General features: G+C 44.2%; 1 long non-coding RNA gene across 1 annotated transcript; it reads right to left on the bottom strand.

Moving 5' to 3' along the window:
- Positions 1-232: 232 nt before the first annotated feature.
- On the bottom strand, positions 233-10,131 carry LOC147118363 (uncharacterized). The gene is made up of 2 exons (XR_015077815.1): positions 9,966-10,131; positions 233-873 (listed from the first exon to the last, which is right to left on the bottom strand). It is a non-coding gene; the product is annotated as an uncharacterized LOC147118363 (long non-coding RNA).
- Positions 10,132-10,711: the final 580 nt, after the last annotated feature.

Raw genomic sequence — 10,711 nt, forward strand, 5'->3', positions numbered from 1 at the left:
TGAGTGTTTATATGTTTATGTGTGTTGTGTGAGTGTTTATATGTTTATGTGTGTTGTGTGAGTGTTTATATGATATACTGCATTAAGATCATATCAAAGACGTATTTCCTTTTTGTTTTAGTAGTGAGCATCCATAAGAAGGTAAAATAACGCACTTATCACAAATCTGTGTCTAAATGCATCCCACACTTCCAACTCAAAATCACCAAAAGTAAATAACAACCAACCGCAGTTGTTGTGAAAATGTATTTTATTTGCAAGGAATAGCGGAGGGAAATGATGGAAGTACATCATATAAATTCTTATTAAAAACGTAACAACACTTCGCTAAAGCTGCAAAAATGCATTTTCATATAACGTTGCATCCCTCAACAGTAGAAAGTTAAGAAAAAATATATTCGATATTTTATTTATACAATTGGAGTTCAGTATTTCAGCCTCAAAATGATCTTCCTGAATTACTTAAGTGCAAAGGTGCTCACATGAAATTTAAAAGCCTAGAAATTTGTCTCGGGCGGCTGTTATCCGCCGTGCCTGATATTTGGTTCCAGTGACTGCGATGGAACTGAACATCAGGCGTTGATAGTCTTTTTTTTTAATGGCGTGCCGAACCTGTTTATTGTCAATGGGTTGAAGATTACTGTTGCGACGTGACTGGACCGCTGTTCAACATATTCGGATGGCATTGCTCCATTTGTCCGTTTCAACACAAGCCCAATCCCAATCCGAGAATTTAGAACGAAAGAAAGAAAGACTTGCATTTATATAGCGCCTTTCATGGCCACCGGACGTCTCAAAGTGCTTTACAGGCAATTAAGTATTTTTGAAGTAGAAACAGAAAATGCTGGCGATACTCAGCAGGTCGGGCAGCATCTGTGAAGAGAGAAACAGAGTTAACGTTTCAGGTCGATGACCTTTCGTCAGAACTGGAAAAAATCAGGAAATGGAACAGATTTTTAAGCAAGTGTAGAGGCTGGGAAAAGGGAGAGGGGATGAAAGAACAAAAGGGAAGGTTGTGATAGGATGGACGGCGGAAGAGATTAAGAGACATTAAGAGATATTCAAGGCAAAAGGAGATGGTAATGGGACAGGTTAAGAAACAAGATCCTAAAAACTCTAGAGTCATCTTTTGTTTTGTTTGCAATCCACCTTGTACTGTGAATACAACCTCGATAACGTCAAAGCGATAATAAGCGTTTAAAGCTGTTTCATTTTCTAGATATCACAGAATGTTCTCAAGGAGGGACACTACAGTTCAAAGGCGAAGGGGAGAGATTAGGCAAACAGAAAGAGTCACTAAACTAACACAAACACACAAGTGTATTTTACGTATGAACTGTTGTCCTTGGGCAGACTGTACACTGTTATCAGCTGTAAACATTATTCAGGCTGGACATCAAAATACAATCAAGCAAGGTTTTTGTTCTTCAATGTCGTGATAGCACGATTCTGTCCTGGTCGCTGTTCCATACTCCCTGTGAATAGAGGACGCTCTTAATATATTTCAGGATATAAGTCTGTCCTTTTTAAGCAAAATTAATCAGAATTAATCAGTAAACTGCCCATGTTCTCAAAACTGAGGCCATAATTCGCTGCTTCTACAGACTTAATGGATGTAATACAGTTGTCTCACCTTCTGACTCCCCAAAGCCTTTCGACCATCTACAAGGCACAAGTCAGGAGTGTGATGGAATACTCTCCACTTGCCTGGATGAGTGCAGCTCCAACAACACTCAGGAAGCTCGACACCATCCAGGACAAAGCAGCCCACTTGATTGGCACCCCATCCACCACCTTAAACATTCACTCCCTCCACCACCGGCGCACCGTGGCTGCAGTGTGTACCATCTACAAGATGCACTGCAGCAACTCGCCAAGGCTTCTTCGGCAGCACTTCCCAAACCCGCGACCTCTTCCACCTAGAAGGACAAGGGCAGCAGGCGCATGGGAACACCACCACCTCCAAGTTCCCCTCCAAGTCACACAACATCCTGACCTGGAAATATATCACCGATCATAGAAACATAGAAGATAGGAGCAGGAGTAGGCCATTCGGCCCCTCGAGCCTGCTCCGCCATTGAATGCGATCATGACTGATCATCCAAATTCAGTACCCTGTCCCTGCTTTCGCCCCATATCCCTTGATCCATTTAGCCTTAAGAAATATATCCAACTCCTTCTTGAATATATTTAATGAATTGGCCTCAACTGCCTTCTGTGGTAGAGAATTCCACAGGTTCACCACTCTCTGGGTGAAGAAATTTCTCCTCATCTCTGTCCTAAATGGCTTACCCCATATCCTTAGACTGTCACCTCTGGTTCTGGACTCCCCGGCCATTGCTTCAGCTATGAAGAGAGACTGGACAGGCTGGGTTTGTTTTCCTTGGAGCAGAGAAGGCTGAGGGGGGACCTGATTGAGGTGTACAAAATTATGAGTGGCATAGATAGGGTAGATAGAAAGGAACTTTTCCCCTTAGTAGAGGGGTCAATAACCAGGGGGCATAGATTCAAGGTAAGGGGCAGGAGGTTTAGAGGTGATTTGAGGAAAAACTTTTTCACCCAGAGGGTGGTTGGAATCTGAAACTCACTGCCTGAAAGGGTGGCAGAGGCAGGAACCCTCACAACATTCAAGAGCATTTAGATGAGCACTTGAAATGCCATAGCATACAAGGCTACGGACCAAATGCTGGAAAATGGGATTAGAATAGACAGGGCTTGATGGCCGGCATGGACACGATGGGCCGAAGGGCCTCTTTCTGTGCTGTATAACTCTATGACTCTATACTACATTTTCTAACAGAAATGTTAGGCGCAATGGGCCTATACCCATATCAGTGTGCACTCAATGGAGTTTAAGATAGTACCCAGTGGCAGAAACACATGGTCGGCAATTCTATCAGATTCTGTCGGCAATTATTGAGTTGTTTTATAATTCTGTGATCATAATTACAATGTTGATACCAGAACCAGTGTCGACTAGGCCTGTATTCACTAGAGTTTAGAAGAATGAGAGGGGATCTCATTGAAACATATAAAATTCTGACAGGGCTAGACAGACTGGATGCAGGGAGGATGTTTCCCCTGGCTGGGGGGGTCTAGAACGAGGGGTCACAGTCTCAGGATACGACGTAGGACATTTAGGACTGAGATGAGGAGAAATTTCTTCACTCAGAGGGTGGTGAACCTGTGGAATTCTCTACCACAGAAGGCTGTGGAGGCCAAGTCACTGAATATATTTAAGAAGGAGATAGATTTCTAGACACAAAAGGCATCAAGGGGTATGGGGAGAGAGCGGGAAAGTGGTATTGAGATAGAGGATCAGCCATGATCATATTGAATGGCGGAGCAGGCTCGAAGGGCCGAATGGCCTACTCCTGCTCCTATTTCTCTATGTTTCTATGTTTAACAGAGAGGCTATAACTATCAGGAAAGGCCGGGGCACTTTTCTCTCGAAATGAGAAGGCTGAGGGGGTGACCTAATAGAGGTCTTAAAAACGATGAAGGGGTTCGATAGGGTAGACGGAGAGAAGACGTTTCCACATGTGGGGGGAGTCCAGGGCTAGGGGGCCTTAATGATAAATAACAACGGAAAACGCTGGAAGCACTCAGCAGGCCAGGCAGCATCGGTGGAGAGAGAGACAGAGTTAACGTTTCAGGTCTGGAACCCTTCATCAGAACGGGAAAAGGTTAGAGATGGAACAGGTAAATCCAATCGGGAACTCAGGAGGAACGTCTTTACCCAGAGAGTGGTGAGAATGTGGAACTCGCTACCACAGAGAGTGATTGAGACGAATAGCACAGATGCCTTTAAGGGGAGGCGAGACAGAAACATAGAAACTTAGAAGATAGGAGGAGTAGGCCATTCGGCCCCTCGAGCCTGCTCCGCCATTCAATGAGATCATGGCTGATCATCCAAATTCAGTACCCTGTCCCTGCCTTCTCCCCATACCGCTTGATCCCTTTAGCCTTAAGAAACACATCTAACTCCTTCTTGAATATATTTAATGAATTGGCCTCAACTGCCTTGTGTGGTAGAAAATTCCACAGGTTCACCACTCTCTGGGTGAAGAAATTCCTCCTCATCTCTGTCTTAAATGGCTTACCCCTTATCCTTAGACTGTGACCCCTGGTTCTGGACTCCCCCGCCATTGGGAACATCCTTCCTGCATTTAGTCTGTCTAGTCCTGTTAGAATTTTATAAGTTTCAATGAGATTCCCTCTCATTCTTCTAAACTCCAGCGAATACAAGCCCAATCGACCCAATCTCTCTTCATACGTCATTACTGCCGCCCCAGGTATCAGTCTGGTGAATCTTCGCTGAACTCCTTCCATGGCAAGAACATCCTTCCTCAGATAAGGCGACCAAAACTGCAAACAATACTCAAGATGTGGTCTCACCAAGGCCCTGTACAACTGCAGCAAGACATCCTTGTTCCTGTACTCGAATCCTCTCGCTATGAAGGCCAACATACCATTTGCCTTCTTAACCGCCTGCTGCACCTGCATGCTTACCTTCAGCGACTGGTGCACAAGAACACCCAGGTCTCATTGCACTTCCCCTTTTCCCAATCTATTGCCGTTCAGATAATAATCTGCCTTCCTGTTTTTGACACCAAAGTGGATAACCTCGTATTTATCCACATTATACTGCATCTGCCATGCTTCTGTCCAATCACCCAACCTGTCCAAATCATACTGGGGTTTCTCTACATCCTCCTCACAGCACACACGCCCACCCAGCTTTGTGTCGTCTGCAAATTTGGAGATATTACATCTAGTTCCCTTGTCTAGATCATTAATAAACACACAAAAGGAATAGAAGGATATGTTGATGGGGTGAGATGAGGAGGGGGTGGGCAGAGGCTCGCGTGGTGCATCAACACCAGTACAGACATGTTGGGCCCAATGGCCTGTTCCTGTGCTGTAAGTTCTGTGTACATGTAATTTCAGCCAGTCTACCATGTCGCATTTCATTAAATCTACTACTGTCACGAATATCTGAATACCTCACTGACATCGAACCCACCATATCTGATATTGTTGGAATTAACGAATTCCAACGAATAACGGAGATCGACACAAGAGAACAATTAAACAGGTCTTTACTCAATGGAGATGCCACGAGGACTGACTGGGCAGCCCCGTGGTTTGCGACGTGATGTCATCGCATTCGCCCGCGTTTTCCCGCGCTCTTAAAGGGGGCACGCCCCGTACATGCAAACTCTATATACAAAACACAGTAATGCCTAACACAATGGTACAGGTTTAGGCTGGTGTTAGAACATCGTTAAAGAGAATTATATACAGTTAGCCAGAGTCATTCAGTGGTTTTGCCACAATATTATCTTACTGATAGTGTTCTGAAGACCACTTGTCCAACTAAGGATCGATCAGATTTCGCCAGATTGCCTGACAACACAGTTTGCCAATGAACTTACTGACCCTTAGAAACCAAATATTAGCATTCATTAATAACAACAGAAAATGCTGGAAGCACTCAGCAGGCCAGGCAGCATCCGTGGTGAGAGAAACAGCGTTAACGTTTCAGGTCTGGGACCCTTCATCAGAACTGGGAAAGGTTAGAGATGGAACCGATTTTAAGCAGGTTCAGAGGCAGGGAAAGGGGGGAGGGGAGGGGAGGAAGGAACTGAAGGAATATTCCGTGCTAGGGTAGGAGGTAGGTGAGATTAAATGTTGCAAATGGGGAAGGCAGAATCATCAACAGCCTGAAAAATGGGGGCAGGGGTTATAGTCGGAAATTGCTGAACTCGATATTGAGTCCGGCAGGCTGTAAAGTGCCTCATCGAAAGGTGAGGTGTTGTTCCTCGAGCTTACGTTGAGCTTCGTTGGAACAGTGTAAGAGGCCGAGGACAGAGAGGTCAGAGTGGGAGTGGAGCGGAGAATTAAAGTGACAGGCGACCGGAAGCTCAGGGTCACTCTTATAAACTTTGCACGGAACATTTTTTTAAAAATTGGCAAAGCAATCATGTCAGGCGTGATTTTCTGTTTCTCCAGTTAGGAACGTAGAAACATAGAAGAATAGGAGCAGGAGCAGGCCATTCGGCCCTTCGAGCCTGCTCCGCCATTCAATAGGATCATGGCTGATCCTCTATCTCAATACCATATTCCCGCTCTCTCCCCATACCCCTTGATGCCTTTTGTGTCTAGAATTCTATCTATCTCCTTCTTGAATATATTCAGTGACTTGGCCTCCACAGCCTTCTGTGGTAGAGAATTCCACAGGTTCACCACCCTCTGAGTGAAGACATTACTCCTCATCTCAGTCCTAAATGTCCTACCCCGTATCCTGAGACTGTGACCCCTCGTTCTAGGCCCCCCTGCATCCAGTCTGTCTAGCTCTGTCAGAATTTTATACGTTTCAATGAGATCCCCTCTCATTCTTCTAAACTCTAGTCAATACAGGCCTAGTCGATCCAATCTCTCCTCATACGACAGTCCTGCCATCCCAGGAATCAGTCTGGTGAACCTTCGCTGCACTCCCTCTATGGCAAATATATCCTTTCTTAGGTAAGGAGACCAAACCTGCACACAGTACTCCAGGTGTGGTCTCACCAAGGCCCTGTATAACTGTAGTAAGACATCCTTGCTCCTGTACTCAAATCCTCTTGCAATGAAGGCCAACATACCATTTGCCTTCCTAACTGCTTGCTGCACCTGCATGTTTGCTTTCAGTGACTGGTGTACAAGTACACCCAGGTCCCTTTGTACATTAGCATTTCCCAATCTAGCAGCATTTAAATAATACTCTGCCTTTCTGTTTTTCCTACCAAAGTGGATAACTTCACATTTATCCACATTATACTGCATCTGCCATATATTTACCCACTCACTCAACTTGTCTAAATCGCCTTGAAGTCTCTTTGCATCCTCCTCACAACTCACAATCCCACCTAGTTTCATGTCGTCAGCAAACTTGGAAATATTACATTTGGTTCCCTCATCCAAATCATTGAAATATACATTGCGAATAGCTGGGGCCCAAGCACTGATCCCTGGGGTACCCCACTAGTCACTGCCTGTCACCCCGAAAAAGACCCATTTATTCCTACTCTCTGTTTCCTGTCTGTTAACCAATTTTCAATCCATATTACCCCCAATCCCATGTGCTTTAATTTTGCACACTAACCTCTTATGTGGGACTTTATCAAAGGCCTTCTGAAAATCCAAATACATCACATCCATTGGTTCTCCCTTATCTATTCTACCAGTTACATCCTCAAAAAAATCCAGTAGGTTTGTCAAACACGATTTCCCTTTCATAAATCCATGTTGACTTTGTCTAATCCCATTGATATTTTCTAAGTGTCTTGTTATCACATCCTTTATAATAGACTCTAGCATTTTCCCTACTGCTGCTGTTAGGCTAACCAGTCTCTAGTTCCCTGTTTTCTCTCTCCATCCTTCTTTAAATAGCGGGGTTACATTTGCCACCATCCAATCTGCAGGAACTGTTCCATAATCTATAGAATTTTGGAAGATGACCACCAATGCGTTCACTATTTCCATGGCTACCTCTTTTAGTGCTCTGGAATGCAGATTATCAGGCCCTGGGGAATTATCAGCTTTCAGTCCCATTAATTTCTCCAGCACTATTTTTTTTACTAATGCTAATTTCCTTTAATTCCTCCTTCTCACTAGACCCTTGCTTCCCTAGCATTTCTGGGAGGTTATTTGTGTCCTCTTCCGTGAAGACAGAACCAAGGTGTTTGTTTAATTGCTCTGCCATTTCCTTGTTCCCCATTATAAATTCTCCCGTTTCTGACTGTAAGGGACCTACATTTGTCTTCACTAATCTTTTTCTTTTTTATATACTCGTAGTTAATAGAAGTACTTTCAACAGTTTTCTGGAAAACAATTAAACAAATGAATTTCTATATTTTTGCAACTCTAACTAATCTAATATGTATATATATATATATATATAAACCTACTTACTCAGTTATACAATAAGTTTCATGCCAGTTCTGAATATTAGCTTGTACCCAACTGCATCATGCACACAGTGATTAACAGGCTCACCAGAAAACACTCTGCCAAACTCTCACTGTGAGAACGGATTGGAAAGTGCAGGGGCTGATGTGCTATTTCAACGTTATCCTACTGCCTCGCCAGAACATAGTCTTCTTACTGAATATCTATAATGCTGGGGAACTCCCCAGCCGGTGAATTAATTTTAAGAAGTAATTTGTCGCACCATTTTGCACCAAGTGCTATGCTCAGTCTCAGTCATAACGGCACAGAAGGAGGTCATTCGGCCCATCAAGTCCGTGCCGGCTCTCTGTAGAGCAATCCAGTCAGTCCCATTCCCCCGCTCTATCCCCGTAGCCCTGCAAGTTTATTTCCCTCAAGTGCCTATCCAGTCTCCCCTTGAAAACATCGAGTGTCTCCGCTTCCACCACTTCCGTCGGCAGCGAGTTCCAGGTCCTCAACACTCGCTGTGTAAAAAAGCTTTTCCTCACATCCCCCCTGTATCTTTTGCCCAAAACCTTAAATCTATGTCCCCTAGTCCTTGTACCATCAACTAGTGGGAACAGCCTTTCCCTGTCTAGCCTATCCAAACCTGTCATAATCTTGTACACCTCGATCAAATCACCCCTCAACCTTCTTTGCTCTAATGAAAACAAATCCAGCTTCTCCAACCTGTCCTTGTAGCTAAGATCCCCCATCCCTGGAACCATTCTGGTAAATCTCCTCTGCACCCTCTCAAGGGCCTTCACATCCTTCCTAAAGTGTGGTGACCAGAACTGGACGCAATACTCCAGTTGTGGCCTAACCAGCGCTTTATAAAGGTTCAGCATAACTTCTCCACTTTTGTACTCAACACCTCTATTTATGAAGCCCAAGATCCCATATGCTTTGCTAACCACTCTCTCAATATGTCCTGCCACCTTCAGGGACCTGTGCACATGAACTCCCAGGTCCCTTCTGGCAGTAGAAGCAGTTTCTCCCTCACTACGCTATCGAAACCCCTCATAATATTGAACACCTCTGTTAAATCTCCCCGTAACCTTCTCTGCTGCAAGGGGAAGAATCGCAGCTTCTCTAGACTCTCCACATAACTGAAGTCCCTCAGGTCTGGCACCATTCTGTATCCTTCAGGCAAAATGCCTACATGCAGGAACGGTGCTGAATCTTGTGCTGTTTACACCTGAGGGGACGCTTTAATAAGTCCGGCACAAGCACACTGGGCTGAATGGCCTCCTTCTGCGCTGTATCATTCTATGTTTCCTATATGACTACACTTCAAAAAGTACTTAATTGGCTGTAAAGCGCTTTTGGGATGTCTGGTGGTCGTGAAAGGCGCTATAGAAATGCAAGTCTTTTTTTATGATTCTAATGAAATAGCGAATCTCAATCTAACAGCACCTCATCTTTCGATTAGGCACTTTACAGCCTTCTGGATTCAACATAGAGTTCAACAATTTCAGATCATAACCTCGGCCCCGATCATATATATATTTTTTATCCACACTTTTTGTTTGTGCCTTGTGTTCTTCTCCCCCACGTGGCAGCTGTCTTTCATTCTGCCAGCGCAATTCACACTTCATCTAGAGCCATCCTTTGTTTCTTAACCTGTCCCATTACCATCTCGTCTCACCTTGAATATCTCTTAATGTCTCTTAATCTCTCCTGCCTTCCACCCTATCACAGACCTTCCCTTTTGTCCTTTCATCCCCTCTCCCATTTCCCAGCCCCTAAACTTGCTTCAAAATCTGTTCCATTTCCTGCTTTTTTCCCGTTCTGACGAAAGGTCATCGACCTGAAACGTTAACTCTGTTTCCCTCTCTTCACAGATGCTGCCTTACCTGCTGAGTATCTCCAGCATTTTCAGTCTTTATTTCAGATTTCCAGCATCCGCAGTATTTTTTTTTGTAATCTCAATCTATGACTGGAGCAAATGATAATTACTGTCGCTTGTATTCATAATATTCTTTCGTACTTACTGGGTGTTATGTTCAGACTGGCTCCATTTCCAAATATCAGTGCACCTACTCCCACTCTATTCACCGAATGTCTGCATAAAAACTGTCGCAATGATGTGTATGAGTCAAATGCGTAATGCTTTTTCAGTCTGCAACTGAGGCGAACTATTATCTGGACTCTGATCTTGATTTAACAAAACCCCTTATTTATTCATGAAGCCTTTGAGTCATTTCAGCAGAAGCGGTGTATTTAATTTTACGCTCCTCAGATTCTTCACACACTCAAAAAAGCTATTTCACAGTAGGAATAAACAGCACAACAATTCTGTCTGAAGGAGATGTTAAACATAAGAACATAAGGACATAAGATATAGACGCAGGAGTAGGCCATTTGGCCCCTCAAACCTGCTCCACCATTCAATATGATCATGGCTGATCTGATCGTGGCCTCAACTCCACTTTCCTGCCCGCTCCCCATAACCCTTGACTCCCCGAAAGTTCAAAAGTCTGTCTATCTCCACCTTAAATATATTCAATGACTCCGCCTCCACAGCTCTCTGGGGAAGAGAATTCCAAAGATTCACGACCCTCTGAGAGAAGAAATTCCTCCTCATTTCCGATTTAAATGGATGCCCCCTTATTCTGAAACTATGCCCCCGAGTTCTAGATTCCCCCACGAGGGGAATCATCCTCTCTGCATCTACCCTGTCAAGCCCCCTCAGAATCTTATATATTTCAATAAGATCCTCTCTCATTCTTCTAAACTT

This window comes from Somniosus microcephalus, chromosome 4, assembly GCF_052327205.1.
Source record: "Somniosus microcephalus isolate GS21.2 chromosome 4, FLI_Smic_1.0, whole genome shotgun sequence".
In the NCBI taxonomy this organism is placed as follows: domain Eukaryota; kingdom Metazoa; phylum Chordata; class Chondrichthyes; order Squaliformes; family Somniosidae; genus Somniosus; species Somniosus microcephalus.